We start from the raw sequence: 25,000 nt of genomic DNA on the forward strand, positions 1-25,000 counted from the left end.
TGCCTTAACCATGTGCAAAACACTTCAGGACGTGAGCTGTCACTGTTACCACGTTGAAATATGTGTGGGTAGATTAAGCGAGAGCGCTCTCTGCTGGTTGAAAATGCTTACAGCACCTGGTATTCCCAGGCGGTTTCCCATCCAAGTACTAACCAGGCCCGACCCTGCTTAGCTTCCGAGATCAGACGAGATCGGGCGCATCCAGGCTGGTATGGCCGTAAGAAGAAGCTGCTGCTTGAAATACCTCTTATATGGAGTTGAAGATAAGTCATATAATATAAGTCATTGATTTGTTGGTGATAATAATTTAGAAGCGCTTATTTGTTGGAGTTAAAGTGCCTTAACCATGTGAAAAACACTTTTGGACGTGAGCTGTCGCTGTTACCACGTTGAAATATGTGTGGGTAGATTAAGCGAGAGCGCTCTGTGCTGGTTGAAAATGCTTACAGCACCTGGTATTCCCAGGCGGTCTCCCATCCAAGTACTAACCAGGCCCGACCCTGCTTAGCTTCCGAGATCAGACGAGATCGGGCTCATCCAGGCTGGTACGGCCGTAAGCAGAAGCTGCAGCTTGAAATACCTCTTATATGGAGTTGAAGATAAGTCATAGAATATAAGTCATTGATTTGTTGGTTTTATTTGTTGGAGTTAAAGTGCCTTAACCATGTGCAAAACACTTTAGGACGTGAGCTGTCGCTGTTACCACATTGAAATATGTGTGGGCAGATTAAGCGAGAGCGCTCTCTGCTGGTTGAAAAAGCTTACAGCACCTGGTATTCCCAGGCGGTCTACCATCCAAGTACTAACCAGGCCTGACCCTGCTTAGCTTCAGAGATCAGACGAGATCGGGCGAATCCAAGCTGGTATGGCCGTAAGCAGAAGCTGCAGCTTGAAATACCTCTGATATGGAGTTGAAGATAAGTCATAGAATATAAGTCATTGATTTGTTGGTTTTATTTGTTGGAGTTAAAGTGCCTTAACCATGTGCAAATCACTTTAGGACGTGAGCTGTCGCTCTTACCACGTTGAAATATGTGTGGGTAGATTAAGCGAGAGCGCTCTCTGCTGGTTGAAAAAGCTTACAGCACCTGGTATTCCCAGGCGGTCTCCCATCCAAGTACTAACCAGGCCCGACCCTGCTTAGCTTCCGAGATTAGACGAGATCGGGCGCATCCAGGCTGGTATGGCCGTAAGCTGAAGCTGCAGCTTGAAATACCTCTTATATGGAGTTGAAGATAAGTCATAGAATATAAGTCATTGATTTGTTGGTTTTATTTGTTGGAGTTAAAGTGCCTTAACCATGTGCAAAACACTTTAGGACGTGAGCTGTCGCTCTTACCACGTTGAAATATGTGTGGGTAGATTAAGCGAGAGCGCTCTCTGCTGGTTGAAAAAGCTTACAGCACCTGGTATTCCCAGGCGGTCTCCCATCCAAGTACTAACCAGGCCCGACCCTGCTTAGCTTCCGAGATCAGACGAGATCGGGCGCATCCAGGCTGGTATGGCCGTAAGCAGAAGGTGCAGCTTGAAATACCTCTTATATGGAGTTGAAGATAAGTCATAGAATATAAGTCATTGATTTGTTGGTTTTATTTGTTGGAGTTAAAGTGCCTTAACCATGTGCAAAACACTTTAGGACGTGAGCTGTCGCTGTTACCACGTTGAAATATGTGTGGGTAGATTAAGCGAGAGCGCTCTCTGCTGGTTGAAAAAGCTTACAGCACCTGATATTCCCAGGCGGTCTCCCATCCAAGTCCTAACCAGGCCTGACCCTGCTTAGCTTCCGAGATCAGACGAGATCGGGCGCATCCAGGCTGGTATGGCCGTAAGCTGAAGCTGCAGATTGAAATACCTCTTATATGGAGTTGAAGATAAGTCATATAATATAAGTCATTGATTTGTTGGTGATAATAATTTAGAAGCGCTTATTTGTTGGAGTTAAAGTGCCTTAACCATGTGCAAAACACTTTAGGACGTGAGCTGTCGCCCTTACCACGTTGAAATATGTGTGGGTAGATTAAGCGAGACCGCTCTCTGCTGGTTGAAAAAGCTTACAGCACATGGTATTCCCAGGCGGTCTCCCATCCAAGTACTAACCAGGCCCGACCCTGCTTAGCTTCCAAGATCAGACGAGATCGGGCGCATCCAGGCTGGTATGGCCGTAAGCTGAAGCTGCAGCTTGAAATACCTCTTATATGGAGTTGAAGATAAGTCATACAAAAAAGTCATTGATTTGTTGGTGATAATAATTTAGAAGCGCTTATTTGTTGGAGTTAAAGTGCCTTAACCATGTGAAAAACACTTTTGGACGTGAGCTGTCGCTGTTACCACGTTGAAATAAGTGTGGGTAGATTAAGCGAGAGCGCTCTCTGCTGGTTGAAAATGCTTACAGCACCTGGTATTCCCAGGCGGTCTCCCATCCAAGTACTAACCAGGCCCGACCCTGCTTAGCTTCCGAGATCAGACGAGATCGGGCTCATCCAGGCAAGTATGGCCGTAAGCAGAAGCTGCAGCTTGAAATACCTCTTATATGGAGTTGAAGATAAGTCATAGAATATAAGTCATTGATTTGTTGGTTTTATTTGTTGGAGTTAAAGTGCCTTAACCATGTGCAAAACACTTTAGGACGTGAGCTGTCGCTGTTACCACATTGAAATATGTGTGGGCAGATTAAGCGAGAGCGCTCTCTGCTGGTTGAAAAAGCTTACAGCACCTGGTATTCCCAGGCGGTCTACCATCCAAGTACTAACCAGGCCCGACCCTGCTTAGCTTCAGAGATCAGACGAGATCGGGCGCATCCAGGCTGGTATGGCCGTAAGCAGAAGCTGCAGCTTGAAATACCTCTGATATGGAGTTGAAGATAAGTCAAAGAATATAAGTCATTGATTTGTTGGTTTTATTTGTTGGAGTTAAAGTGCCTTAACCATGTGCAAAACACTTTAGGACGTGAGCTGTCGCTCTTACCACGTTGAAATATGTGTGGGTAGATTAAGCGAGAGCGCTCTCTGCTGGTTGAAAAAGCTTACAGCACCTGGTATTCCCAGGCGGTCTCCCATCCAAGTACTAACCAGGCCCGACCCTGCTTAGCTTCCGAGATCAGACGAGATCGGGCGCATCCAGGCTGGTATGGCCGTAAGCTGAAGCTGCAGCTTGAAATACCTCTTATATGGAGTTGAAGATAAGTCATAGAATATAAGTCATTGATTTGTTGGTTTTATTTGTTGGAGTTAAAGTGCCTTAACCATGTGCAAAACACTTTAGGACGTGAGCTGTCGCTGTTACCACGTTGAAATATGTGTGGGTAGATTAAGCGAGAGCGCTCTCTGCTGGTTGAAAAAGCTTACAGCACCTGATATTCCCAGGCGGTCTCCAATCCAAGTACTAACCCGGACCTACCCTGCTTAGCTTCCGAGATCAGACGAGATCGGGCGCATCCAGGCTGGTATGGCCGTAAGCTGAAGGTGCAGCTTGAAATACCTCTTATATGGAGTTGAAGATAAGTCATATAATATAAGTCATTGATTTGTTGGTGATAATAATTTAGAAGCGCTTATTTGTTGGAGTTAAAGTGCCTTAACCATGTGCAAAACACTTTAGGACGTGAGCTGTCGCTGTTACCACGTTGAAATATGTGTGGGTAGATTAAGCGAGAGCGCTCTCTGCTGGTTGAAAATGCTTACAGCACCTGGTATTCCCAGGCGGTCTCCCATCCAAGTACTAACCAGGCCCGACCCTGCTTAGCTTCCGGGGTCAGACAAGATCAGGCGCATCCAGGCTGGTATGGCCGTAAGCAGAAGCTGCTGCTTGAAATACCTCTTATATGGAGTTGAAGATAAGTCATATAATATAAGTCATTGATTTGTTGGTGATAATAATTTAGAAGCGCTTATTTGTTGGAGTTAAAGTGCCTTAACCATGTGAAAAACACTTTTGGACGTGAGCTGTCGCTGTTACCACGTTGAAATATGTGTGGGTAGAATAAGCGAGAGCGCTCTCAGCTGGTTGAAAAAGCTTACAGCACCTGGTATTCCCAGGCGGTCTCCCATCCAAGTACTAACCAGGCCCGACCCTGCTTAGCTTCCGAGATCAGACGAGATCGGGCGCATCCAGGCTGGTATGGCCGTAAGCAGAAGCTGCAGCTTGAAATACCTCTTATATGGAGTTGAAGATAAGTCATAGAATATAAGTCATTGATTTGTTGGTTTTATTTGTTGGAGTTAAAGTGCCTTAACCATGTGCAAAACACTTTTGGACGTGAGCTGTCGCTCTTACCACGTTGAAATATGTGTGGGTAGATTAAGCGAGAGCGCTCTCTGCTGGTTGAAAAAGCTTACAGCACCTGGTATTCCCAGGCGGTCTCCCATCCAAGTACTAACCAGGCCCTACCCTGCTTAGCTTCCGAGATCAGACGAGATCGGGCGCATCCAGGCTGGTATGGCCATAAGCTGAAGCTGCAGATTGAAATACTTCTTATATGGAGTTGAAGATAAGTCATATAATACAAGTCATTGATTTGTTGGTGATAATAATTTAGAAGCGCTTATTTGTTGGAGTTAAAGTGCCTTAACCATGTGCAAAACACTTTAGGACGTGAGCTGTCGCTGTTACCACGTTGAAATATGTGTAGGTAGATTAAGCGAGAGCGCTCTCTGCTGGTTGAAAATGCTTACAGCACCTGGTATTCCGAGGCGGTCTCCCATCCAAGTACTAACCAGGCCCGACCCTGCTTAGCTTCCGAGATCAGACGAGATCGGGCGCATCCAGGCTGGTATGGCCGTAAGCAGAATCTGCTGCTTGAAATACCTCTTATATGGAGTTGAAGATAAGTCATAGAATATAAGTCATTGATTTGTTGGTTTTATTTGTTGGAGTTAAAGTGCCTTAACCATGTGCGAAACACTTTAGGACGTGAGCTGTCGCTGTTACCACGTTGAAATATGTGTGGGTAGATTAAGCGAGAGCGCTCTCTGCTGGTTGAAAAAGCTTACAGCACCTGATATTCCCAGGCGGTCTCCCATCCAAGTACTAACCAGGCCCAACCCTGCTTAGCTTCCGAGATCAGACGAGATCGGGCGCATCCAGGCTGGTATGGCCGTAAGCAGAAGGTGCAGCTTGAAATACCTCTTATATGGAGTTGAAGATAAGTCATAGAATATAAGTCATTGATTTGTTGGTTTTATTTGTTGGAGTTAAAGTGCCTTAACCATGTGCAAAACACTTTAGGACGTGAGCTGTCGCTGTTACCACGTTGAAATATGTGTGGGTAGATTAAGCGAGAGCGCTCTCTGCTGGTTGAAAAAGCTTACAGCACCTGATATTCCCAGGCGGTCTCCCATCCAAGTCCTAACCAGGCCTGACCCTGCTTAGCTTCCGAGATCAGACGAGATCGGGCGCATCCAGGCTGGTATGGCCGTAAGCTGAAGCTGCAGATTGAAATACCTCTTATATGGAGTTGAAGATAAGTCATATAATATAAGTCATTGATTTGTTGGTGATAATAATTTAGAAGCGCTTATTTGTTGGAGTTAAAGTGCCTTAACCATGTGCAAAACACTTTAGGACGTGAGCTGTCGCCCTTACCACGTTGAAATATGTGTGGGTAGATTAAGCGAGACCGCTCTCTGCTGGTTGAAAAAGCTTACAGCACATGGTATTCCCAGGCGGTCTCCCATCCAAGTACTAACCAGGCCCGACCCTGCTTAGCTTCCAAGATCAGACGAGATCGGGCGCATCCAGGCTGGTATGGCCGTAAGCTGAAGCTGCAGCTTGAAATACCTCTTATATGGAGTTGAAGATAAGTCATACAAAAAAGTCATTGATTTGTTGGTGATAATAATTTAGAAGCGCTTATTTGTTGGAGTTAAAGTGCCTTAACCATGTGAAAAACACTTTTGGACGTGAGCTGTCGCTGTTACCACGTTGAAATAAGTGTGGGTAGATTAAGCGAGAGCGCTCTCTGCTGGTTGAAAATGCTTACAGCACCTGGTATTCCCAGGCGGTCTCCCATCCAAGTACTAACCAGGCCCGACCCTGCTTAGCTTCCGAGATCAGACGAGATCGGGCTCATCCAGGCAAGTATGGCCGTAAGCAGAAGCTGCAGCTTGAAATACCTCTTATATGGAGTTGAAGATAAGTCATAGAATATAAGTCATTGATTTGTTGGTTTTATTTGTTGGAGTTAAAGTGCCTTAACCATGTGCAAAACACTTTAGGACGTGAGCTGTCGCTGTTACCACATTGAAATATGTGTGGGCAGATTAAGCGAGAGCGCTCTCTGCTGGTTGAAAAAGCTTACAGCACCTGGTATTCCCAGGCGGTCTACCATCCAAGTACTAACCAGGCCCGACCCTGCTTAGCTTCAGAGATCAGACGAGATCGGGCGCATCCAGGCTGGTATGGCCGTAAGCAGAAGCTGCAGCTTGAAATACCTCTGATATGGAGTTGAAGATAAGTCAAAGAATATAAGTCATTGATTTGTTGGTTTTATTTGTTGGAGTTAAAGTGCCTTAACCATGTGCAAAACACTTTAGGACGTGAGCTGTCGCTCTTACCACGTTGAAATATGTGTGGGTAGATTAAGCGAGAGCGCTCTCTGCTGGTTGAAAAAGCTTACAGCACCTGGTATTCCCAGGCGGTCTCCCATCCAAGTACTAACCAGGCCCGACCCTGCTTAGCTTCCGAGATCAGACGAGATCGGGCGCATCCAGGCTGGTATGGCCGTAAGCTGAAGCTGCAGCTTGAAATACCTCTTATATGGAGTTGAAGATAAGTCATAGAATATAAGTCATTGATTTGTTGGTTTTATTTGTTGGAGTTAAAGTGCCTTAACCATGTGCAAAACACTTTAGGACGTGAGCTGTCGCTGTTACCACGTTGAAATATGTGTGGGTAGATTAAGCGAGAGCGCTCTCTGCTGGTTGAAAAAGCTTACAGCACCTGATATTCCCAGGCGGTCTCCAATCCAAGTACTAACCCGGACCTACCCTGCTTAGCTTCCGAGATCAGACGAGATCGGGCGCATCCAGGCTGGTATGGCCGTAAGCTGAAGGTGCAGCTTGAAATACCTCTTATATGGAGTTGAAGATAAGTCATATAATATAAGTCATTGATTTGTTGGTGATAATAATTTAGAAGCGCTTATTTGTTGGAGTTAAAGTGCCTTAACCATGTGCAAAACACTTTAGGACGTGAGCTGTCGCTGTTACCACGTTGAAATATGTGTGGGTAGATTAAGCGAGAGCGCTCTCTGCTGGTTGAAAATGCTTACAGCACCTGGTATTCCCAGGCGGTCTCCCATCCAAGTACTAACCAGGCCCGACCCTGCTTAGCTTCCGGGGTCAGACAAGATCAGGCGCATCCAGGCTGGTATGGCCGTAAGCAGAAGCTGCTGCTTGAAATACCTCTTATATGGAGTTGAAGATAAGTCATATAATATAAGTCATTGATTTGTTGGTGATAATAATTTAGAAGCGCTTATTTGTTGGAGTTAAAGTGCCTTAACCATGTGAAAAACACTTTTGGACGTGAGCTGTCGCTGTTACCACGTTGAAATATGTGTGGGTAGAATAAGCGAGAGCGCTCTCAGCTGGTTGAAAAAGCTTACAGCACCTGGTATTCCCAGGCGGTCTCCCATCCAAGTACTAACCAGGCCCGACCCTGCTTAGCTTCCGAGATCAGACGAGATCGGGCGCATCCAGGCTGGTATGGCCGTAAGCAGAAGCTGCAGCTTGAAATACCTCTTATATGGAGTTGAAGATAAGTCATAGAATATAAGTCATTGATTTGTTGGTTTTATTTGTTGGAGTTAAAGTGCCTTAACCATGTGCAAAACACTTTTGGACGTGAGCTGTCGCTCTTACCACGTTGAAATATGTGTGGGTAGATTAAGCGAGAGCGCTCTCTGCTGGTTGAAAAAGCTTACAGCACCTGGTATTCCCAGGCGGTCTCCCATCCAAGTACTAACCAGGCCCTACCCTGCTTAGCTTCCGAGATCAGACGAGATCGGGCGCATCCAGGCTGGTATGGCCATAAGCTGAAGCTGCAGATTGAAATACTTCTTATATGGAGTTGAAGATAAGTCATATAATACAAGTCATTGATTTGTTGGTGATAATAATTTAGAAGCGCTTATTTGTTGGAGTTAAAGTGCCTTAACCATGTGCAAAACACTTTAGGACGTGAGCTGTCGCTGTTACCACGTTGAAATATGTGTAGGTAGATTAAGCGAGAGCGCTCTCTGCTGGTTGAAAATGCTTACAGCACCTGGTATTCCGAGGCGGTCTCCCATCCAAGTACTAACCAGGCCCGACCCTGCTTAGCTTCCGAGATCAGACGAGATCGGGCGCATCCAGGCTGGTATGGCCGTAAGCAGAATCTGCTGCTTGAAATACCTCTTATATGGAGTTGAAGATAAGTCATAGAATATAAGTCATTGATTTGTTGGTTTTATTTGTTGGAGTTAAAGTGCCTTAACCATGTGCGAAACACTTTAGGACGTGAGCTGTCGCTGTTACCACGTTGAAATATGTGTGGGTAGATTAAGCGAGAGCGCTCTCTGCTGGTTGAAAAAGCTTACAGCACCTGATATTCCCAGGCGGTCTCCCATCCAAGTACTAACCAGGCCCAACCCTGCTTAGCTTCCGAGATCAGACGAGATCGGGCGCATCCAGGCAGGTATGGCCGTAAGCTGAAGCTGCAGCTTGAAATACCTCTTATATGGAGTTGAAGATAAGTCATATAATATAAGTCATTGATTTGTTGGTGATAATAATTTAGAAGCGCTTATTTGTTGGAGTTAAAGTGCCTTAACCATGTGCAAAACAATTTAGGACGTGAGCTGTCGCTGTTACCACGTTGAAATATGTGTGGGTAGATTAAGCGAGAGCGCTCTCTGCTGGTTGAAAATGCTTACAGCACCTGGTATTCCCAGGCGGTCTCCCATCCAAGTACTAACCGGGCCCGACCCTGCTTAGCTTCCGAGATCAGACAAGATCGGGCGCATCCAGGCTGGTATGGCCGTAAGCAGAAGCTGCTGCTTGAAATACCTCTTATATGGAGTTGAAGATAAGTCATATAATATAAGTCATTGATTTGTTGGTGATAATAATTTAGAAGCGCTTATTTGTTGGAGTTAAAGTGCCTTAACCATGGGAAAAACACTTTTGGACGTGAGCTGTCGCTGTTACCACGTTGAAATATGTGTGGGTAGATTAAGCGAGAGCGCTCTCTGCTGGTTGAAAAAGCTTACAGCACCTGGTATTCCCAGGCGGTCTCCCATCCAAGTACTAACCAGGCCCGACCCTGCTTAGCTTCCGAGATCAGACGAGATCGGGCGCATACAGGCTGGTATGGCCGTAAGCAGAAGCTGCAGCTTGAAATACCTCTTATATGGAGTTGAAGATAAGTCATAGAATATAAGTCATTGATTTGTTGGTTTTATTTGTTGGAGTTAAAGTGCCTTAACCATGTGCAAAACCCTTTTGGACGTGAGCTGTCGCTCTTACCACGTTGAAATATGTGTGGGTAGATTAAGCGAGAGCGCTCTCTGCTGGTTGAAAAAGCTTACAGCACCTGGTATTCCCAGGCGGTCTCCCATCCAAGTACTAACCAGGCCCTACCCTGCTTAGCTTCCGAGATCAGACGAGATCGGGCGCATCCAGGCTGGTATGGCCATAAGCTGAAGCTGCAGCTTGAAATACTTCTTATATGGAGTTGAAGATAAGTCATATAATACAAGTCATTGATTTGTTGGTGATAATAATTTAGAAGCGCTTATTTGTTGGAGTTAAAGTGCCTTAACCATGTGCAAACCACTTTAGGACGTGAGCTGTCGCTGTTACCACGTTGAAATATGTGTAGGTAGATTAAGCGAGAGCGCTCTCTGCTGGTTGAAAATGCTTACAGCACCTGGTATTCCGAGGCGGTCTCCCATCCAAGTACTAACCAGGCCCGACCCTGCTTAGCTTCCGAGATCAGACGAGATCGGGGGCATCCAGGCTGGTATGGCCGTAAGCAGAAGCTGCAGCTTGAAATACCTCTTATATGGAGTTGAAGATAAGTCATAGAATATAAGTCATTGATTTGTTGGTTTTATTTGTTGGAGTTAAAGTGCCTTAACCATGTGCAAAACACTTTAGGACGTGAGCTGTCGCTGTTACCACGTTGAAATATGTGTGGGTAGATTAAGCGAGAGCGCTCTCTGCTGGTTGAAAATGCTTACAGCACCTGGTATTCCCAGGCGGTCTCCCATCCAAGTACTAACCGGGCCCGACCCTGCTTAGCTTCCGAGATCAGACAAGATCGGGCGCATCCAGGCTGATATGGCTGTAAGCAGAAGCTGCTGCTTGAAATACCTCTTATATGGAGTTGAAGATAAGTCATATAATATAAGTCATTGATTTGTTGGTGATAATAATTTAGAAGCGCTTATTTGTTGGAGTTAAAGTGCCTTAACCATGTGAAAAACACTTTTGGACGTGAGCTGTCGCTGTTACCACGTTGAAATATGTGTGGGTAGATTAAGCGAGAGCGCTCTCTGCTGGTTGAAAAAGCTTACAGCACCTTGTATTCCCAGGCGGTCTCCCATCCAAGTACTAACCAGGCCCTACCCTGCTTAGCTTCCGAGATCAGACGAGATCGGGCGCATCCAGGCTGGTATGGCCGTAAGCAGAAGCTGCAGCTTGAAATACCTCTTATATGGAGTTGAAGATGGGTCATAGAATATAAGTCATTGATTTGTTGGTTTTATTTGTTGGAGTTAAAGTGCCTTAACCATGTGCAAAACACTTTTGGACGTGAGCTGTCGCTGTTACCACGTTGAAATATGTGTAGGTAGATTAAGCGAGAGCGCTCTCTGCTGGTTGAAAAAGCTTACAGCACCTGGTATTCCGAGGCTGTCTCCCATCCAAGTACTAACCAGGCCCGACCCTGCTTAGCTTCCGAGATCAGACGAGATCGGGCGCATCCAGGCTGGTATGGCCGTAAGCAGAATCTGCTGCTTGAAATACCTCTTATATGGAGTTGAAGATAAGTCATATAATATAAGTCATTGATTTGTTGGTGATAATAATTTAGAAGCGCTTATTTGTTGGAGTTAAAGTGCCTTAACCATGTGAAAAACACTTTTGGACGTGAGCTGTCGCTGTTACCACGTTGAAATATGTGTGGGTAGATTAAGCGAGAGCGCTCTCTGCTGGTTGAAAAAGCTTACAGCACCTGGTATTCCCAGGCGGTCTCCCATCCAAGTACTAACCAGGCCCGACCCTGCTTAGCTTCCGAGATCAGACGAGATCGGGCGCATCCAGGCTGGTATGGCCGTAAGCAGAAGCTGCAGCTTGAAATACCTCTTATATGGAGTTGAAGATAAGTCATAGAATATAAGTCATTGATTTGTTGGTTTTATTTGTTGGAGTTAAAGTGCCTTAACCATGTGCAAAACCCTTTTGGACGTGAGCTGTCGCTCTTACCACGTTGAAATATGTGTGGGTAGATTAAGCGAGAGCGCTCTCTGCTGGTTGAAAATGTTTACAGCACCTGGTATTCCCAGGCGGTCTCCCATCCAAGTACTAACCAGGCCCGACCCTGCTTAGCTTCTGAGGTCAGACAAGATCGGGCGCATCCAGGCTGGTATGGCCATAAGCTGAAGCTGCAGCTTGAAATACTTCTTATATGGAGTTGAAGATAAGTCATATAATACAAGTCATTGATTTGTTGGTGATAATAATTTAGAAGCGCTTATTTGTTGGAGTTAAAGTGCCTTAACCATGTGAAAAACACTTTTGGACGTGAGCTGTCGCTGTTACCACGTTGAAATATGTGTGGGTAGATTAAGCGAGAGCGCTCTCTGCTGGTTGAAAAAGCTTACAGCACCTTGTATTCCCAGGCAGTCTCCCATCCAAGTACTAACCAGGCCCGACCCTGCTTAGCTTCCGAGATCAGACGAGATCGGGCGCATCCAGGCTGGTATGGCCGGAAGCAGAAGTTGCAGCTTGAAATACCTCTTATATGGAGTTGAAGATGGGTCATAGAATATAAGTCATTGATTTGTTGGTTTTATTTGTTGGAGTTAAAGTGCCTTAACCATGTGCAAAACACTTTTGGACGTGAGCTGTCGCTCTTACCACGTTGAAATATGTGTGGGTAGATTAAGCGAGAGCGCTCTCTGCTGGTTGAAAAAGCTTACAGCACCTGGTATTCCCAGGCGGTCTCCCATCCAAGTACTAACCAGGCCCTACCCTGCTTAGCTTCCGAAATCAGACGAGATCGGGCACATCCAGGCTGGTATGGCCATAAGCTGAAGCTGCAGCTTGAAATACTTCTTATATGGAGTTGAAGATAAGTCATATAATACAAGTCATTGATTTGTTGGTGATAATAATTTAGAAGCGCTTATTTGTTGGAGTTAAAGTGCCTTAACCATGGGAAAAACACTTTTGGACGTGAGCTGTCGCTGTTACCACGTTGAAATATGTGTGGGTAGATTAAGCGAGAGCGCTCTCTGCTGGTTGAAATAGCTTACAGCACCTTGTATTCCCAGGCGGTCTCCCATCCAAGTACTAACCAGGCCCGACCCTGCTTAGCTTCCGAGATCAGACGAGATCGGGCGCATCCAGGCTGGTATGGCCGTAAGCAGAAGTTGCAGCTTGAAATACCTCTTATATGGAGTTGAAGATGGGTCATAGAATATAAGTCATTGATTTGTTGGTTTTATTTGTTGGAGTTAAAGTGCCTTAACCATGTGCAAAACACTTTAGGACGTGAGCTGTCGCTGTTACCACGTTGAAATATGTGTGGGTAGATTAAGCGAGAGCGCTCTCTGCTGGTTGAAAAAGCTTACAGCACCTGATATTCCCAGGCGGTCTCCCATCCAAGTCCTAACCAGGCCTGACCCTGCTTAGCTTCCGAGATCAGACGAGATCGGGCGCATCCAGGCTGGTATGGCCATAAGCTGAAGCTGTAGCTTGAAATACCTCTTATATGGAGTTGAAGATAAGTCATATAATATAAGTCATTGATTTGTTGGTGATAATAATTTAGAAGCGCATATTTGTTGGAGTTAAAGTGCCTTAACCATGTGCAAAACCCTTTTGGACGTGAGCTGTCGCTGTTACCACGTTGAAATATGTGTGGGTAGATTAAGCGAGAGCGCTCTCTGCTGGTTGAAAATGCTTACAGCACCTGGTATTCCCAGGCGGTCTCCCATCCAAGTACTAACCGGGCCCGACCCTGCTTAGCTTCCGAGATCAGACAAGATCGGGCGCATCCAGGCTGGTATGGCCGTAAGCAGAAGCTGCTGCTTGAAATACCTCTTATATGGAGTTGAAGATAAGTCATATAATATAAGTCATTGATTTGTTGGTGATAATAATTTAGAAGCGCTTATTTGTTGGAGTTAAAGTGCCTTAACCATGTGAAAAACACTTTTGGACGTGAGCTGTCGCTGTTACCACGTTGAAATATGTGTGGGTAGATTAAGCAAGAGCGCTCTCTGCTGGTTGAAAAAGCTTACAGCACCTTGTATTCCCAGGCGGTCTGCCATCCAAGTACTAACCAGGCCCTACCCTGCTTAGCTTCCGAGATCAGACGAGATCGGGCGCATCCAGGCTGGTATGGCCGTAAGCAGAAGCTGCAGCTTGAAATACCTCTTATATGGAGTTGAAGATGGGTCATAGAATATAAGTCATTGATTTGTTGGTTTTATTTGTTGGAGTTAAAGTGCCTTAACCATGTGCAAAACACTTTTGGACGTGAGCTGTCGCTCTTACCACGTTGAAATATGTGTAGGTAGATTAAGCGAGAGCGCTCTCTGCTGGTTGAAAATGCTTACAGCACCTGGTATTCCGAGGCGGTCTCCCATCCAAGTACTAACCAGGCCCGACCCTGCTTAGCTTCCGAGATCAGACGAGATCGGGCGCATCCAGGCTGGTATGGCCGTAAGCAGAATCTGCTGCTTGAAATACCTCTTATATGGAGTTGAAGATAAGTCATAGAATATAAGTCATTGATTTGTTGGTTTTATTTGTTGGAGTTAAAGTGCCTTAATCATGTGCAAAACACTTTAGGACGTGAGCTGTCGCTGTTACCACGTTGAAATATGTGTGGGTAGATTAAGCGAGAGCGCTCTCTGCTGGTTGAAAATGCTTACAGCACCTGGTATTCCCAGGCGGTCTCCCATCCAAGTACTAACCAGGCCCGACCCTGCTTAGCTTCCGAGGTCAGACAAGATCGGGCGCATCCAGGCTGGTATGGCCGTAAGCAGAAGCTGCTGCTTGAAATACCTCTTATATGGAGTTGAAGATAAGTCATATAATATAAGTCATTGATTTGTTGGTGATAATAATTTAGAAGCGCTTATTTGTTGGAGTTAAAGTGCCTTAACCATGTGAAAAACACTTTTGGACGTGAGCTGTCGCTGTTACCACGTTGAAATATGTGTGGGTAGATTAAGCGAGAGCGCTCTCTGCTGGTTGAAAAAGCTTACAGCACCTGGTATTCCAAGGCGGTCTCCCATCCAAGTACTAACCAGGCCCGACCCTGCTTAGCTTCCGAGATCAGACGAGATCGGGCGCATCCAGGCTGGTATGGCCGTAAGCAGAAGCTGCAGCTTGAAATACCTCTTATATGGAGTTGAAGATAAGTCATAGAATATAAGTCATTGATTTGTTGGTTTTATTTGTTGGAGTTAAAGTGCCTTAACCATGTGCAAAACACTTTTGGACGTGAGCTGTCGCTCTTACCACGTTGAAATATGTGTGGGTAGATTAAGCGAGAGCGCTCTCTGCTGGTTGAAAAAGCTTACAGCACCTGGTATTCCCAGGCGGTCTCCCATCCAGGTACTAACCAGGCCCTACCCTGCTTAGCTTCCGAGATCAGACGAGATCGGGCGCATCCAGGCTGGTATGGCCATAAGCTGAAGCTGCAGCTTGAAATACTTCTTATATGGAGTTGAAGATAAGTCATATAATATAAGTCATTGATTTGTTGGTGATAATAATTTAGAAGCGCTTATTTGTTGGAGTTAAAGTGCCTTAACCATGTGCAAAACACTTTAGGACGTGAGCTGTCGCTGTTACCACGTTGAAATATGTGTAGGTAGATTAAGCGAGAGCGCTCTCTGCTGGTTGAAAATGCTTACAGCACCTGGTGTTCCCAGGCGATCTCCCAGCCAAGTCCCTATGCCGACCAATGGTTGAGCTCTGTTCAGCAGGGAGAGCGCTCAACCCGCCAATCATTGAGCGCTGTTGAGCAGCAGTGATCGCCAATCATCATTGAGCGAGACACGTCTGTACGGCGGCCATGACAGTCTGACACCTCAGGGGACAGTTTGAGTGAAATATTGATTAATCTGTATTGAAACGCTACCGTTTATAAGCCGAATAGTAAGTGGCGTGACACTTATTCACAGGATTCAATTTTACATCCAAGCATCATCTCCTTCACATTGTATTTAAAATTTCTTCATTAGGACCCTGCCTTTCTAGCGGCAGTTTGGTCCCGGAGCGCAGTGGCTCCGGTGCGAGAAAAAAAAAAGAAGCGCAACACACACACACACACACACACACACACACACACACACACACACACACACACACACACACACACACACACACACACACACACAGCTGGAGATTGCCCATCTCCAGTGCGCTTTTGGCTTTTACGCATGGAACGAAGAAACAAATGAGCACACACACACAGATGCGCTGTGTGAGACACATTAAGCAGCCCAACTGTCCTTTTTAGTAAGTGGCGTGACACTTATACACAGGATTCAATTTTACGTCCAAGCATCATCTCCTCGCTGCATTCACGCAACCAGTGCTTAATTTGTAAAGTGGGAGGTCCCGGAGCGCAGAGGATGAGTGGCTCCGGTGCGAGAGAAAAAAAAAGCGCAACACACACACACACACACACACACACACACACACACACACACACACACACACACACACACACACACACACACACACACACATTGATATGAGCGCGCAGCGGTGCGCAAAAAGTATATTTATTTACAGGTTTACCGGAGCGCGCTCCGGCTTGCTCCCCCTCAAATTAAGCCCTGCACGCAACACATTGACGACTTGGCAGGCTCATAATCCGATTCTGACGTATTTATGTGTTGTGTAAACTACGCCGAAGTCTCGGCAAACGCTGTGAGATGTAAATAATTGTGGCAACTTGAGTTTTCATAAGCAGTATAGTATTTTGTATCATTGTCTGTTTAGTTGTCTCCGTTCCGCTTATGGAGTTTGGCGTTGATGGCAGCAAACGCGTTTATGTTGCCATGGTTACCGGTCGCTTCATATACATAAATATTATGCTATCATAACATGTGGAAATCAATGTGTTTATGACATTCACTGTCATATGTTTAATTCAACTGCAGATTTTGGTCACCTTTCACTAAATCAGTGGTGATCCTAGTTATTATTTGCATCAAATGTCACTGATTTTTAATTACACCAGTCACTAATAAGGAAGGCATTTCATTCATATAATAATGTAGATGCATCATTATCTAATGATTATAGTATTTAACCGCATATTAAACTTGTATATTTCTTCGTTCCCTGCCAACCTGCCAATCATGGAGACCTAAGGGTGGAGCCATGCGGGGAAGGGTCTCCCCTGACGGGCCAATCAGCATCATGCCGTTTGCCAGCCATAACTACAGTTTTCATTTCGCTGAGGTGAGTTTAATCTTCTTCACCTTGAACTTTTCTATGTGTATATTTTAGCGTACGTTAAACTATCTTGATGCTGGTTTTTATGAATGAAAAGATTCTCTGAAAAGTGGCAACTTTCTGCGGCAAAGATGATTATTTACATAGCACTAATTAGTATGTTGATAATGACAATGTAACGTTCAGCTAACAACTGCTAGTAGTTTGGCATCTCATTATTGTGAGAATTTCTGTATATTCTATCACTTTTATCATCATGACGGCATTTTAATTAACCTATAACATATTGTAAATGTGAAAAAAATTATTGTCTATCTATTATATCATCTAGTGATCTCCTTTTACCTCATCAAATAACCTAACTACTATTAAACCATGAGCTAGATAGTTATCTGAAACATGACAAAATATCATACAGTTTCATATTCACTTAATTAATATTTGTTTCTGTTGTTAAGGTTCAACATGGAGTGGAAGGGACATAAATGCAGTGTGTGCGACAAGACTTTCACTGAGAAGTCAAACCTGACAAGGCACATGAAGCTTCATGCTCCAAAGGAGATTGAGTGTGATGTGTGTAGTAAAAGCTTCACCTTCAAGCATCAACTGAACTCCCACCTGAAGCAGCATCTGTATCCACGCATTGCAGTGTATAGGCAGGGAGAGGCCAGGCTGCTGTGCTCAGATGCTGCTAGGACTGTGGCCGAGGCCCCCAGCAAAGCAGTTGACCCTGGATGGCTGGATCCTGAAAAGGCAGAGGCTGCTGCCAAGAAATCTGGAGGGGAAATGTGGAAAGGCCAGTTAATAATCACATTTGGCAAATACGCTGGACAGACATTCAGGTGGCTACTTGAAAATGATGTTGGCTGGGTGGTATGGTTGGTCGCTGAATATTGCCAGAAGGGTGAGAAGAATGAGCTCCTTAAATGGCAAAAGGAGCGAATGCTGGAGTTTGTCAGAGAGTTCCCTTCTGTCAAATGTCATCTTGACAAGAGGTTGGAGGTAATAACTGTTTTTCTCCTTTACTTTACTCAACATTACATTATAATTGCTTTAGACATATTAAGAACTCATTGGAGATGTTGGGTGGTACAGATGTATTTTATTTTTTTGCAGAAACGGGAATCAAAAAAAGAAAAGGCAGCTGCATCTTCTGTTTCCAAATTCCAACAGGAACCTGGCTATTTAAGCGATGCTGAAATATTGGCTGCTGCAGGTAATATTATGCTAAAATGAAAATCAAATAACCTTTCTTTACAACACAATATGCAAAAATTGCATAATACATTCACATCATACACTTTCTTGACTTAAGCTAGATACATTTTAGTCTTGTGACGTATTATATGCACTGTATGTACACTCATCTGAAAGGAATGTAAACTGTAATGTGAGTAGAATAGACAACTTTTGTGTAAAATAATACTGATTAAGAAAGCTTCTGTACAACATTACAGCCATTTCTAATCTGAAAAAAATGTTTGTGTTTTGTGAAATTCATTACTACATATGAATCCATGTGGTTAATACATTTTTCTGGCATTTCTTCATCAGAAAAAGTCCTTGACGAGTCTGAGGTACCGGTCTCAACTCAGCTTACCACCTGGGGAGAGCTCGCTCCAGCTGTGACCCAGGACTCTACCAACAGGCCCAGCACTTCTGAGGGAAGACCCACAGCTGAGAGCTCTGCCTCAGAAGCCAGTGGCATCGTGCTGGGGGGTTGGCAGAAATACTGGGAGCAGCCACCTGCATCTGCCCAAGCCCTTGGTATAGCCCCTCCTAACATCAGGTGGCTAAAATGTGATGAGCGCTACGGTCTCTATGAAGGCTTGTCCAGGTACAAGAATGCAAAAGGTGAGCTAGTGGAGAGGAAGCTCTTAAAGGAGAAGATGGAGTTCCACCCGCCTCCGCCTCCTGTCTCTGTCAAGGGAGCAGTGCCCAACATGATGGCCTTTTTTACCACCCCTGCCTTCTTCTGGCGGCCAGTTGGTGTGATGAAAGCCAAGATCCGCTGCCCCAACACCAACTGCCTTGCACCACCAGGGGAATACCTGGAGAAGAAAGGCTTTGGCAGCTATGCCAGGCAAGTGTGTGGGATGATGTACAACTACACCCTGTTGACAGAGAAACTGAAATGTTCTCACTGTGAAAGGATGCGGCAGGCGGTGAGCAGGGCACATGGTGATGCAGACAGTGACCAGGAGGAGGAGGATTCACATCACCTCCAACAGTACATGTGGTTGGCACACAGACCCAGGATTCTGATGAACCTCGCCCCAGCCATCAGAAGCATGTTTCCTGCAATTCTGTGTGGGAAGCGTGCTATCGACAGAGGTGTCATCACCCTGCTGAGCGACCGGCTCAATGCTGTGTCCATGAACAAGGTACAGAGACTGCTGCAGCAGGGCCACGATGAGTGGTATGTCCAACGGCGTGACCTTTACCAGACTCTCCTGTACGAGGCCCACACAGCTGGATCTTCATCGTCTCAGAGTGGCATCCTTTCCTTTGTAAAAGCTCCAGGTACGTACACCCCTCCCATCCCTCAGTCTCCTCTTCCATCTGCCCGTGTGCTGAGGCGTGCACACATGATCATGGAAATGGAAAGGATGCCTGAGTACAGAGCTGCCATCCTCAGTGTGACTGGAGAGATCCTCTGCATTGATGGTACAAAAAAGGTATGAATAAAACATCACTTTGATCAGTATTCTGTTGTGCTAACGAAGCTCAGTTCTTGATAATCAAGTCGAGTGAGAATACTTTGTGATTTATATGAATGATGAATGAATATGAATGTTCTGCTTTGTTTTGTAGATCCTCAAGAAGATATATGGTGATGGCCAGGGCACCATGCAGTATGTCACCAGTGTTCTGAATGAATGGGGCCAGTTCTTGACGACAGTGGTGGTGGCAGCTGAGTCTGAGGGGTGCTACAGGCGTATGGCAAACGGTCTGACTGCCCGGTTCCAACGTGCAAACGCTCCTGCACCAAAGGTCATATATGCAGACAACAACTGTTGTCGGTAAGTTAAATAATACCTCCATATAACTGATAATGAAATTGATAATTCAATTGATAGATGAAACAGTGAAGATTAAATTACTTTTTCTTATTACCAGGAGCACAGGCTGTATAAAATGTTGATATCATTTCAGTGACAGTGGTTCATCCTTCCTGGAGACTCTGTTCAGCGACTGGGTGCAGAAGGGTACTGTGGTCAGACTTGACATCCGACACTGGCTGCACCGCTGGGATGCTGTCATCATCAAACAGAGCCATGCCAAGTATGGGGCATTCATGAGTGCTTTGGCAGGTGCAGTGTTGGCCTACAACAAGGACGACATGATGCTCTTGTGCAAGGCTGTCAGGAGTGGCAACCAGGAGTTGTACGCCGCATACTCCGACGAGGAAATGATATCCTTCCTCAAGCCTTGTCAGATCAGGTCCTACGTTAGGCGCATCACCCGTGGTGTTGACGTAAGTGTAAAATTAATCCACATATTAATTGTGTGAATTAGAAGCATCACACTGGATGAGCCCTAATTAATTATTATGTTAAATATATGTTACAGGAGACAGCTTCAGTGGTCGAGTCCATCATTGCTGAGTTCAAGGGAGCAGCAGGCCTTGACATCGATGGCATCCACCTGTTCAAGTCAGCAGAGGCAGTTGATGCTCACTGGGCAACTGCAAGCAAGCATCTTGGTTGCATGCAGGTGGGCTATTGTCTTTGTAGACACATTGTCATGTGTCATTGTAAAAGCATCTAAACAAATATGGCAATATTTCAAACGACACCATAATAAACAAGAAACTTGCGATTTGTTGTGTGTTTTACAGGATCCCCCCGGCATACAGCTGTACGTCGCTGTGAAGGTGGTCGTGCTGCATGGTGTTCGACTGAACAAGTACAGGTGCCGACGAGGCAGTAACTCCTTGGAGGGGTTGCATGCACACCTCTACAATGCCATTCCTTCCCAGAGATGTGGTATCATGCCATTCCAAGTAAGTAACAAAAATAACACTTCAATAGAACAAAAAATCTTTCAACAATACATTTTATTTCATAGCTTTAATAACGCATTCAATTGGTCTTGTGTTTCAGGTCTATCTGATTGTGTTTGCTGTCCAGTGGAACAATCGGATGGAGTCACTCCGGGTTGCTGGCGGGCAGGGTCGGCAGACATCATGCATGGATGCGCGGCAGATCCAGCGCATGAATCAGCAGGCTGAGGTGCTCTTCGGCAAAGACCATGTCCTGGAGCCCAACTTTGCTGCTCCTATGCCCTATCCTGATCAGTACAGGGACCCAGAAGAGGAGGAGCTCCTTGGTGTGGAGTATGCCATGTGCCAGTCAACAAGCTTCACTGCGAGGAGTTACTATGCCCAGAGAGGTAAAGTTAATCGCACACTTGAACAATATACATACATACGAGGCTATACTATCCCTTTATTCTTCATCCATATTCTAACAATGACAGTAAAGTTAAATTTCATATCACCGGTAATATTAAACAAAAAAAAAATCTTGCATATTATGTGCATGTCTGTGTATGCATGAAGTGTTTGCAAGTGGCCAGACACATTTGTGATGAGTACAATTGCATATTTGCAGTTGAGGAAGCAGTTGAGGAAGAGCAGACTGGTGATGAAGAGGAGTCGGCTGAGCAAAGCGAGGAGGAGATGGCAGATGAGGGAATCGACATGCCTGCAGAGGAGGATCCTATTGATGACATCTGTAGGAAACACGCCATCCTCACGGAAGCAGAGCGTGTGGAGGAGGAGGATAGTCCCGCTCTGCAGGATGTGCTGATGACCCAGCGACATCTGCATCTGCCAGGAATAGAGGAAGTGGAGGCGTTGGCATTGCTGATGCTTGAACTGACAGACAACAGTCACCACCACCTTGTGCCAGCTGACCTCAGGCAGAAGATCGTCACTGCTGCCGGTTCCCTTCAGGAGCATGACAAGACTGCTGTCAACTTTGTGAAGAGGTACGAGTCCAGATGGGGCTACACGCTGTTTGGCCGGTGTCTTGGGGCTGACACACCCGAGACCAGAGCAGCCCAGAAAACAAAGTTTGGGTGGATGAGGTACCCTCAGGCAGCGCAGGTGACAGAGGACAGTCGTCTGTTGTACCTCGTCATCAAGATGCTTAAAAATCAGCCACCGACCAATTTTCTCTCCTCCCCCAGTAAAATAACATCTTCCATAAAGGGGCAGTACAAAAGGATCGTTGACAGAGTCAGAGATGACCCCATCCTCTGCACTCTCTCCATTCCTCTGCCCAATCTGAATGCCAAATCCATCTCTAATTTCATCACCAGAGAGGAGAAGAAGGCCAATTACAGGGCTACAGTAGTGCCAACGGCAAAGCCTCACCGGACAGTGCTCTCACATGAGCAAATGCCAGCAGCTCCAACTCTGCCAGCCTCCCTACCACCACCAGATCGAGCTCAGGTGCAGTACCAGGACGTTCAACACGTTGCTGGTAAAAGGCGTGGTGAGAAGCGGAGGTAAGTTATTTGAGCACTTTATTGCTAGAAATGTGGAAATTTTGGACATAAATCATTCTGACACTCATCATCACGTTTAATATTCACAGGATAGATGGTGAGGAACCGGAGCTGGTGAACAGGCCCATTCAGCCTAAGCCTGCTGCTGCGGCCAAGCCCATAGCGCCCAGAGTGTCCCCAGCGCCCGTACTCCAGGTGGTTCCTGCACAACCACAGGCTCCCTCCATGCGTCTTCACACTTCAGGCCTCATACTTGTAGCACCACCCCTTGCACAGCCATCCAACCCAGTCATGCCTCGCAAATCCTCAAAGCCATGTGGGGCATGCAAAGTACCTCAGTGTGGTGGGCAGCGTAAGAGGTACACACCCTCCAAGGACAAAGCCGAAGGAAGCAGCCAGAAAATCTTCACCTTCTGCCCGGCAACAAATAAATCAACCACTTTTGGTTTTGATGGTGTTGTCTATGACTGTTTTCAGCACTTTAAAAATGTGGTCGATGAGGAATTAAGGAAGAGGAAACTCTTATGATTGTTGTTATTTTAATAAAATATATTTTCTTGCATGATTACTTGAGAATAATGTGTCTTTTTTTTTTTTTTTTTTAGATTGTGAGCAGAAAGACACAACTCTATGCAACCAAAGAATTTTAATGATGGCAGCATCATTAAAATTCTTTGTACACTTATTGGCTGCATACAGTTTTTGTATAAAATGCTGCTGCAACTTTTCACTTTCCAACAATAGACTAGGTAGAATGTCAGAAATGGGCTTATTTAACATTTAGGGGATATTTAAAGTGGCTGTATCCAAATCTGCTACAGTATGTACCAGGCTAAAAAAAAATTTGTTTTAAGCCTCCTAATTACTACAATAACATAGGCCTAAAAACATAGGCATTGCAGTAATTATGTGAACAGGATAGAATATTAAAGTATCACATATCTACATGAACCCTTTCTGGCTTGTTCCTTATGAACAATAAGTTGTTTTTTTAGATATTGGATGCAAATTCGCAAATAATGACATCACACTTAATTTGGATGTGAATTTGAAAATTGTGATTTGTTGTCTCAGGGTAAGCAGTAATCTACAGAAGTTTCATGGTGATTAATTGACATTTTTTGCCCTGTTCAGCAGTAATGCCAGTGGAGTTGATATACTTATTTCTCTATATTGAGGCATTTCAGCAGATTTGAATTCAGCAATACTGAAGAGACTTAACCCCCAGATGTTGTATTTACCATGAGTTTTATTCTCCATTCATTAATTATCATTAATACATAATTTGCAAAGACTCCACACACGTCTGAATGACCCCTGAAGCGCTTCTTCATCTTTGCCACAGCCTGGGATCGAACCCACGACCTTCTGCTCCACAGCTTCGACACACGTCTGAATGACCCCTGAAGCGCTTCTTCATCTTTGCCACAGCCTGGGATCGAACCCGCGACCTTCTGCTTCACAGCTCCACAGCTTGGACACCTCCTTCCCCAGGATCACCCACACCCCAGGTTGACTATAGGGACTTGGGGGGGTCATGAGCCATTCCGAGGCGGTCTCCCATCCAAGTACTAACCGGGCCCGACCCTGCTTAGCTTCCGAGATCAGACGAGATCGGGCGCATCCAGGCTGGTATGGCCGTAAGCTGAAGTTGCAGCTTGAAATACCTCTTATATGGAGTTGAAGATAAGTCATATAATATAAGTCATTGATTTGTTGGTGATAATAATTTAGAAGCACTTATTTGTTGGAGTTAAAGTGCCTTAATCATGTGCAAAACACTTTAGGACGTGAGCTGTCGCTGTTACCACGTTGAAATATGTGTGGGTAGATTAAGCGAGAGCGCTCTCTGCTGGTTGAAAATGCTTACAGCACCTGGTATTCCCAGGCGGTCTCCCATCCAAGTACTAACCAGGCCCGACCCTGCTTAGCTTCCGAGGTCAGACAAGATCGGGCGCATCCAGGCTGGTATGGCCGTAAGCAGAAGCTGCTGCTTGAAATACCTCTTATATGGAGTTGAAGATAAGTCATATAATATAAGTCATTGATTTGTTGGTGATAATAATTTAGAAGCGCTTATTTGTTGGAGTTAAAGTGCCTTAACCATGTGAAAAACACTTTTGGACGTGAGCTGTCGCTGTTACCACGTTGAAATATGTGTGGGTAGATTAAGCGAGAGCGCTCTCTGCTGGTTGAAAAAGCTTACAGCACCTGGTATTCCCAGGCGGTCTCCCATCCAAGTACTAACCAGGCCCGACCCTGCTTAGCTTCCGAGATCAGACGAGATCGGGCGCATCCAGGCTGGTATGGCCGTAAGCAGAAGCTGCAGCTTGAAATACCTCTTATATGGAGTTGAAGATAAGTCATAGAATATAAGTCATTGATTTGTTGGTTTTATTTGTTGGAGTTAAAGTGCCTTAACCATGTGCAAAACCCTTTTGGACGTGAGCTGTCGCTCTTACCACGTTGAAATATGTGTGGGTAGATTAAGCGAGAGCGCTCTCTGCTGGTTGAAAAAGCTTACAGCACCTGGTATTCCCAGGCGGTCTCCCATCCAAGTACTAACCAGGCCCGACCCTGCTTAGCTTCCGAGATCAGACGAGATCGGGCGCATCCATGCTGGTATGGCCGTAAGCAGAAGCTGCAGCTTGAAATACCTCTTATATGGAGTTGAAGATAAGTCATAGAATATAAGTCATTGATTTGTTGGTTTTATTTGTTGGAGTTAAAGTGCCTTAACCATGTGCAAAACACTTTTGGACGTGAGCTGTCGCTCTTACCACGTTGAAATATGT

The 25,000-nt window shown here is 45.3% G+C and overlaps 48 non-coding genes and 2 pseudogenes across 48 annotated transcripts; all 50 read right to left on the bottom strand.

Moving 5' to 3' along the window:
• Window positions 1–104: 104 nt before the first annotated feature.
• On the bottom strand, window positions 105–223 carry LOC133426112 (5S ribosomal RNA). Its single transcript, XR_009771548.1, has one exon. It is a non-coding gene; the product is annotated as a 5S ribosomal RNA (ribosomal RNA).
• Window positions 224–440: 217 nt separating this feature from the next.
• LOC133425561 (5S ribosomal RNA) lies at window positions 441–559 on the bottom strand. Its single transcript, XR_009771035.1, has one exon. It is a non-coding gene; the product is annotated as a 5S ribosomal RNA (ribosomal RNA).
• A 199-nt stretch (window positions 560–758) lies between these two features.
• LOC133425720 (5S ribosomal RNA) lies at window positions 759–877 on the bottom strand (annotated as a pseudogene).
• A 199-nt stretch (window positions 878–1,076) lies between these two features.
• Window positions 1,077–1,195, bottom strand: LOC133426104 (5S ribosomal RNA). Its single transcript, XR_009771541.1, has one exon. It is a non-coding gene; the product is annotated as a 5S ribosomal RNA (ribosomal RNA).
• A 199-nt stretch (window positions 1,196–1,394) lies between these two features.
• Window positions 1,395–1,513, bottom strand: LOC133425794 (5S ribosomal RNA). The gene has a single exon (XR_009771246.1). It is a non-coding gene; the product is annotated as a 5S ribosomal RNA (ribosomal RNA).
• Window positions 1,514–1,712: 199 nt separating this feature from the next.
• LOC133425692 (5S ribosomal RNA) lies at window positions 1,713–1,831 on the bottom strand. The gene has a single exon (XR_009771165.1). It is a non-coding gene; the product is annotated as a 5S ribosomal RNA (ribosomal RNA).
• A 217-nt stretch (window positions 1,832–2,048) lies between these two features.
• LOC133425576 (5S ribosomal RNA) lies at window positions 2,049–2,167 on the bottom strand. The gene has a single exon (XR_009771050.1). It is a non-coding gene; the product is annotated as a 5S ribosomal RNA (ribosomal RNA).
• Window positions 2,168–2,383: 216 nt separating this feature from the next.
• LOC133425582 (5S ribosomal RNA) lies at window positions 2,384–2,502 on the bottom strand. The gene has a single exon (XR_009771056.1). It is a non-coding gene; the product is annotated as a 5S ribosomal RNA (ribosomal RNA).
• A 199-nt stretch (window positions 2,503–2,701) lies between these two features.
• LOC133425546 (5S ribosomal RNA) lies at window positions 2,702–2,820 on the bottom strand. The gene has a single exon (XR_009771020.1). It is a non-coding gene; the product is annotated as a 5S ribosomal RNA (ribosomal RNA).
• Window positions 2,821–3,019: 199 nt separating this feature from the next.
• Window positions 3,020–3,138, bottom strand: LOC133425795 (5S ribosomal RNA). Its single transcript, XR_009771247.1, has one exon. It is a non-coding gene; the product is annotated as a 5S ribosomal RNA (ribosomal RNA).
• A 199-nt stretch (window positions 3,139–3,337) lies between these two features.
• Window positions 3,338–3,456, bottom strand: LOC133425650 (5S ribosomal RNA). Its single transcript, XR_009771120.1, has one exon. It is a non-coding gene; the product is annotated as a 5S ribosomal RNA (ribosomal RNA).
• A 217-nt stretch (window positions 3,457–3,673) lies between these two features.
• On the bottom strand, window positions 3,674–3,792 carry LOC133425697 (5S ribosomal RNA). Its single transcript, XR_009771170.1, has one exon. It is a non-coding gene; the product is annotated as a 5S ribosomal RNA (ribosomal RNA).
• A 217-nt stretch (window positions 3,793–4,009) lies between these two features.
• Window positions 4,010–4,128, bottom strand: LOC133425796 (5S ribosomal RNA). The gene has a single exon (XR_009771248.1). It is a non-coding gene; the product is annotated as a 5S ribosomal RNA (ribosomal RNA).
• A 199-nt stretch (window positions 4,129–4,327) lies between these two features.
• On the bottom strand, window positions 4,328–4,446 carry LOC133425859 (5S ribosomal RNA). The gene has a single exon (XR_009771307.1). It is a non-coding gene; the product is annotated as a 5S ribosomal RNA (ribosomal RNA).
• Window positions 4,447–4,663: 217 nt separating this feature from the next.
• LOC133426040 (5S ribosomal RNA) lies at window positions 4,664–4,782 on the bottom strand. The gene has a single exon (XR_009771480.1). It is a non-coding gene; the product is annotated as a 5S ribosomal RNA (ribosomal RNA).
• A 199-nt stretch (window positions 4,783–4,981) lies between these two features.
• Window positions 4,982–5,100, bottom strand: LOC133425821 (5S ribosomal RNA). Its single transcript, XR_009771272.1, has one exon. It is a non-coding gene; the product is annotated as a 5S ribosomal RNA (ribosomal RNA).
• Window positions 5,101–5,299: 199 nt separating this feature from the next.
• On the bottom strand, window positions 5,300–5,418 carry LOC133425693 (5S ribosomal RNA). Its single transcript, XR_009771166.1, has one exon. It is a non-coding gene; the product is annotated as a 5S ribosomal RNA (ribosomal RNA).
• Window positions 5,419–5,635: 217 nt separating this feature from the next.
• LOC133425577 (5S ribosomal RNA) lies at window positions 5,636–5,754 on the bottom strand. The gene has a single exon (XR_009771051.1). It is a non-coding gene; the product is annotated as a 5S ribosomal RNA (ribosomal RNA).
• A 216-nt stretch (window positions 5,755–5,970) lies between these two features.
• On the bottom strand, window positions 5,971–6,089 carry LOC133425583 (5S ribosomal RNA). Its single transcript, XR_009771057.1, has one exon. It is a non-coding gene; the product is annotated as a 5S ribosomal RNA (ribosomal RNA).
• A 199-nt stretch (window positions 6,090–6,288) lies between these two features.
• On the bottom strand, window positions 6,289–6,407 carry LOC133425547 (5S ribosomal RNA). The gene has a single exon (XR_009771021.1). It is a non-coding gene; the product is annotated as a 5S ribosomal RNA (ribosomal RNA).
• A 199-nt stretch (window positions 6,408–6,606) lies between these two features.
• LOC133425797 (5S ribosomal RNA) lies at window positions 6,607–6,725 on the bottom strand. The gene has a single exon (XR_009771249.1). It is a non-coding gene; the product is annotated as a 5S ribosomal RNA (ribosomal RNA).
• A 199-nt stretch (window positions 6,726–6,924) lies between these two features.
• On the bottom strand, window positions 6,925–7,043 carry LOC133425652 (5S ribosomal RNA). The gene has a single exon (XR_009771121.1). It is a non-coding gene; the product is annotated as a 5S ribosomal RNA (ribosomal RNA).
• Window positions 7,044–7,260: 217 nt separating this feature from the next.
• On the bottom strand, window positions 7,261–7,379 carry LOC133425698 (5S ribosomal RNA). The gene has a single exon (XR_009771171.1). It is a non-coding gene; the product is annotated as a 5S ribosomal RNA (ribosomal RNA).
• A 217-nt stretch (window positions 7,380–7,596) lies between these two features.
• On the bottom strand, window positions 7,597–7,715 carry LOC133425798 (5S ribosomal RNA). The gene has a single exon (XR_009771250.1). It is a non-coding gene; the product is annotated as a 5S ribosomal RNA (ribosomal RNA).
• A 199-nt stretch (window positions 7,716–7,914) lies between these two features.
• On the bottom strand, window positions 7,915–8,033 carry LOC133425860 (5S ribosomal RNA). The gene has a single exon (XR_009771308.1). It is a non-coding gene; the product is annotated as a 5S ribosomal RNA (ribosomal RNA).
• A 217-nt stretch (window positions 8,034–8,250) lies between these two features.
• Window positions 8,251–8,369, bottom strand: LOC133426041 (5S ribosomal RNA). The gene has a single exon (XR_009771481.1). It is a non-coding gene; the product is annotated as a 5S ribosomal RNA (ribosomal RNA).
• A 199-nt stretch (window positions 8,370–8,568) lies between these two features.
• Window positions 8,569–8,687, bottom strand: LOC133425887 (5S ribosomal RNA). The gene has a single exon (XR_009771334.1). It is a non-coding gene; the product is annotated as a 5S ribosomal RNA (ribosomal RNA).
• Window positions 8,688–8,904: 217 nt separating this feature from the next.
• On the bottom strand, window positions 8,905–9,023 carry LOC133426129 (5S ribosomal RNA). The gene has a single exon (XR_009771565.1). It is a non-coding gene; the product is annotated as a 5S ribosomal RNA (ribosomal RNA).
• Window positions 9,024–9,240: 217 nt separating this feature from the next.
• On the bottom strand, window positions 9,241–9,359 carry LOC133425867 (5S ribosomal RNA). The gene has a single exon (XR_009771315.1). It is a non-coding gene; the product is annotated as a 5S ribosomal RNA (ribosomal RNA).
• A 199-nt stretch (window positions 9,360–9,558) lies between these two features.
• On the bottom strand, window positions 9,559–9,677 carry LOC133425862 (5S ribosomal RNA). The gene has a single exon (XR_009771310.1). It is a non-coding gene; the product is annotated as a 5S ribosomal RNA (ribosomal RNA).
• A 217-nt stretch (window positions 9,678–9,894) lies between these two features.
• LOC133426111 (5S ribosomal RNA) lies at window positions 9,895–10,013 on the bottom strand. The gene has a single exon (XR_009771547.1). It is a non-coding gene; the product is annotated as a 5S ribosomal RNA (ribosomal RNA).
• A 199-nt stretch (window positions 10,014–10,212) lies between these two features.
• Window positions 10,213–10,331, bottom strand: LOC133425589 (5S ribosomal RNA). Its single transcript, XR_009771063.1, has one exon. It is a non-coding gene; the product is annotated as a 5S ribosomal RNA (ribosomal RNA).
• Window positions 10,332–10,548: 217 nt separating this feature from the next.
• LOC133426102 (5S ribosomal RNA) lies at window positions 10,549–10,667 on the bottom strand. Its single transcript, XR_009771539.1, has one exon. It is a non-coding gene; the product is annotated as a 5S ribosomal RNA (ribosomal RNA).
• Window positions 10,668–10,866: 199 nt separating this feature from the next.
• On the bottom strand, window positions 10,867–10,985 carry LOC133425618 (5S ribosomal RNA). The gene has a single exon (XR_009771090.1). It is a non-coding gene; the product is annotated as a 5S ribosomal RNA (ribosomal RNA).
• A 217-nt stretch (window positions 10,986–11,202) lies between these two features.
• Window positions 11,203–11,321, bottom strand: LOC133425799 (5S ribosomal RNA). Its single transcript, XR_009771251.1, has one exon. It is a non-coding gene; the product is annotated as a 5S ribosomal RNA (ribosomal RNA).
• A 199-nt stretch (window positions 11,322–11,520) lies between these two features.
• On the bottom strand, window positions 11,521–11,639 carry LOC133425716 (5S ribosomal RNA). The gene has a single exon (XR_009771189.1). It is a non-coding gene; the product is annotated as a 5S ribosomal RNA (ribosomal RNA).
• A 217-nt stretch (window positions 11,640–11,856) lies between these two features.
• Window positions 11,857–11,975, bottom strand: LOC133425705 (5S ribosomal RNA). The gene has a single exon (XR_009771178.1). It is a non-coding gene; the product is annotated as a 5S ribosomal RNA (ribosomal RNA).
• A 199-nt stretch (window positions 11,976–12,174) lies between these two features.
• Window positions 12,175–12,293, bottom strand: LOC133426207 (5S ribosomal RNA). The gene has a single exon (XR_009771639.1). It is a non-coding gene; the product is annotated as a 5S ribosomal RNA (ribosomal RNA).
• A 217-nt stretch (window positions 12,294–12,510) lies between these two features.
• LOC133426162 (5S ribosomal RNA) lies at window positions 12,511–12,629 on the bottom strand. The gene has a single exon (XR_009771596.1). It is a non-coding gene; the product is annotated as a 5S ribosomal RNA (ribosomal RNA).
• A 199-nt stretch (window positions 12,630–12,828) lies between these two features.
• Window positions 12,829–12,947, bottom strand: LOC133425712 (5S ribosomal RNA). Its single transcript, XR_009771185.1, has one exon. It is a non-coding gene; the product is annotated as a 5S ribosomal RNA (ribosomal RNA).
• A 217-nt stretch (window positions 12,948–13,164) lies between these two features.
• LOC133426130 (5S ribosomal RNA) lies at window positions 13,165–13,283 on the bottom strand. Its single transcript, XR_009771566.1, has one exon. It is a non-coding gene; the product is annotated as a 5S ribosomal RNA (ribosomal RNA).
• Window positions 13,284–13,500: 217 nt separating this feature from the next.
• Window positions 13,501–13,619, bottom strand: LOC133425593 (5S ribosomal RNA). The gene has a single exon (XR_009771066.1). It is a non-coding gene; the product is annotated as a 5S ribosomal RNA (ribosomal RNA).
• A 199-nt stretch (window positions 13,620–13,818) lies between these two features.
• Window positions 13,819–13,937, bottom strand: LOC133426042 (5S ribosomal RNA). The gene has a single exon (XR_009771482.1). It is a non-coding gene; the product is annotated as a 5S ribosomal RNA (ribosomal RNA).
• Window positions 13,938–14,136: 199 nt separating this feature from the next.
• LOC133426178 (5S ribosomal RNA) lies at window positions 14,137–14,255 on the bottom strand. Its single transcript, XR_009771611.1, has one exon. It is a non-coding gene; the product is annotated as a 5S ribosomal RNA (ribosomal RNA).
• A 217-nt stretch (window positions 14,256–14,472) lies between these two features.
• On the bottom strand, window positions 14,473–14,591 carry LOC133425972 (5S ribosomal RNA). The gene has a single exon (XR_009771416.1). It is a non-coding gene; the product is annotated as a 5S ribosomal RNA (ribosomal RNA).
• A 199-nt stretch (window positions 14,592–14,790) lies between these two features.
• On the bottom strand, window positions 14,791–14,909 carry LOC133425877 (5S ribosomal RNA). The gene has a single exon (XR_009771325.1). It is a non-coding gene; the product is annotated as a 5S ribosomal RNA (ribosomal RNA).
• Window positions 14,910–23,728: 8,819 nt separating this feature from the next.
• Window positions 23,729–23,851, bottom strand: LOC133425736 (5S ribosomal RNA; annotated as a pseudogene).
• Window positions 23,852–24,068: 217 nt separating this feature from the next.
• On the bottom strand, window positions 24,069–24,187 carry LOC133426179 (5S ribosomal RNA). Its single transcript, XR_009771612.1, has one exon. It is a non-coding gene; the product is annotated as a 5S ribosomal RNA (ribosomal RNA).
• A 217-nt stretch (window positions 24,188–24,404) lies between these two features.
• On the bottom strand, window positions 24,405–24,523 carry LOC133425800 (5S ribosomal RNA). Its single transcript, XR_009771252.1, has one exon. It is a non-coding gene; the product is annotated as a 5S ribosomal RNA (ribosomal RNA).
• Window positions 24,524–24,722: 199 nt separating this feature from the next.
• Window positions 24,723–24,841, bottom strand: LOC133426009 (5S ribosomal RNA). The gene has a single exon (XR_009771451.1). It is a non-coding gene; the product is annotated as a 5S ribosomal RNA (ribosomal RNA).
• Window positions 24,842–25,000: the final 159 nt, after the last annotated feature.

The sequence above is a fragment of the Cololabis saira genome, unplaced genomic scaffold, assembly GCF_033807715.1.
Source record: "Cololabis saira isolate AMF1-May2022 unplaced genomic scaffold, fColSai1.1 scf025, whole genome shotgun sequence".
Lineage (NCBI taxonomy): Eukaryota > Metazoa > Chordata > Actinopteri > Beloniformes > Belonidae > Cololabis > Cololabis saira.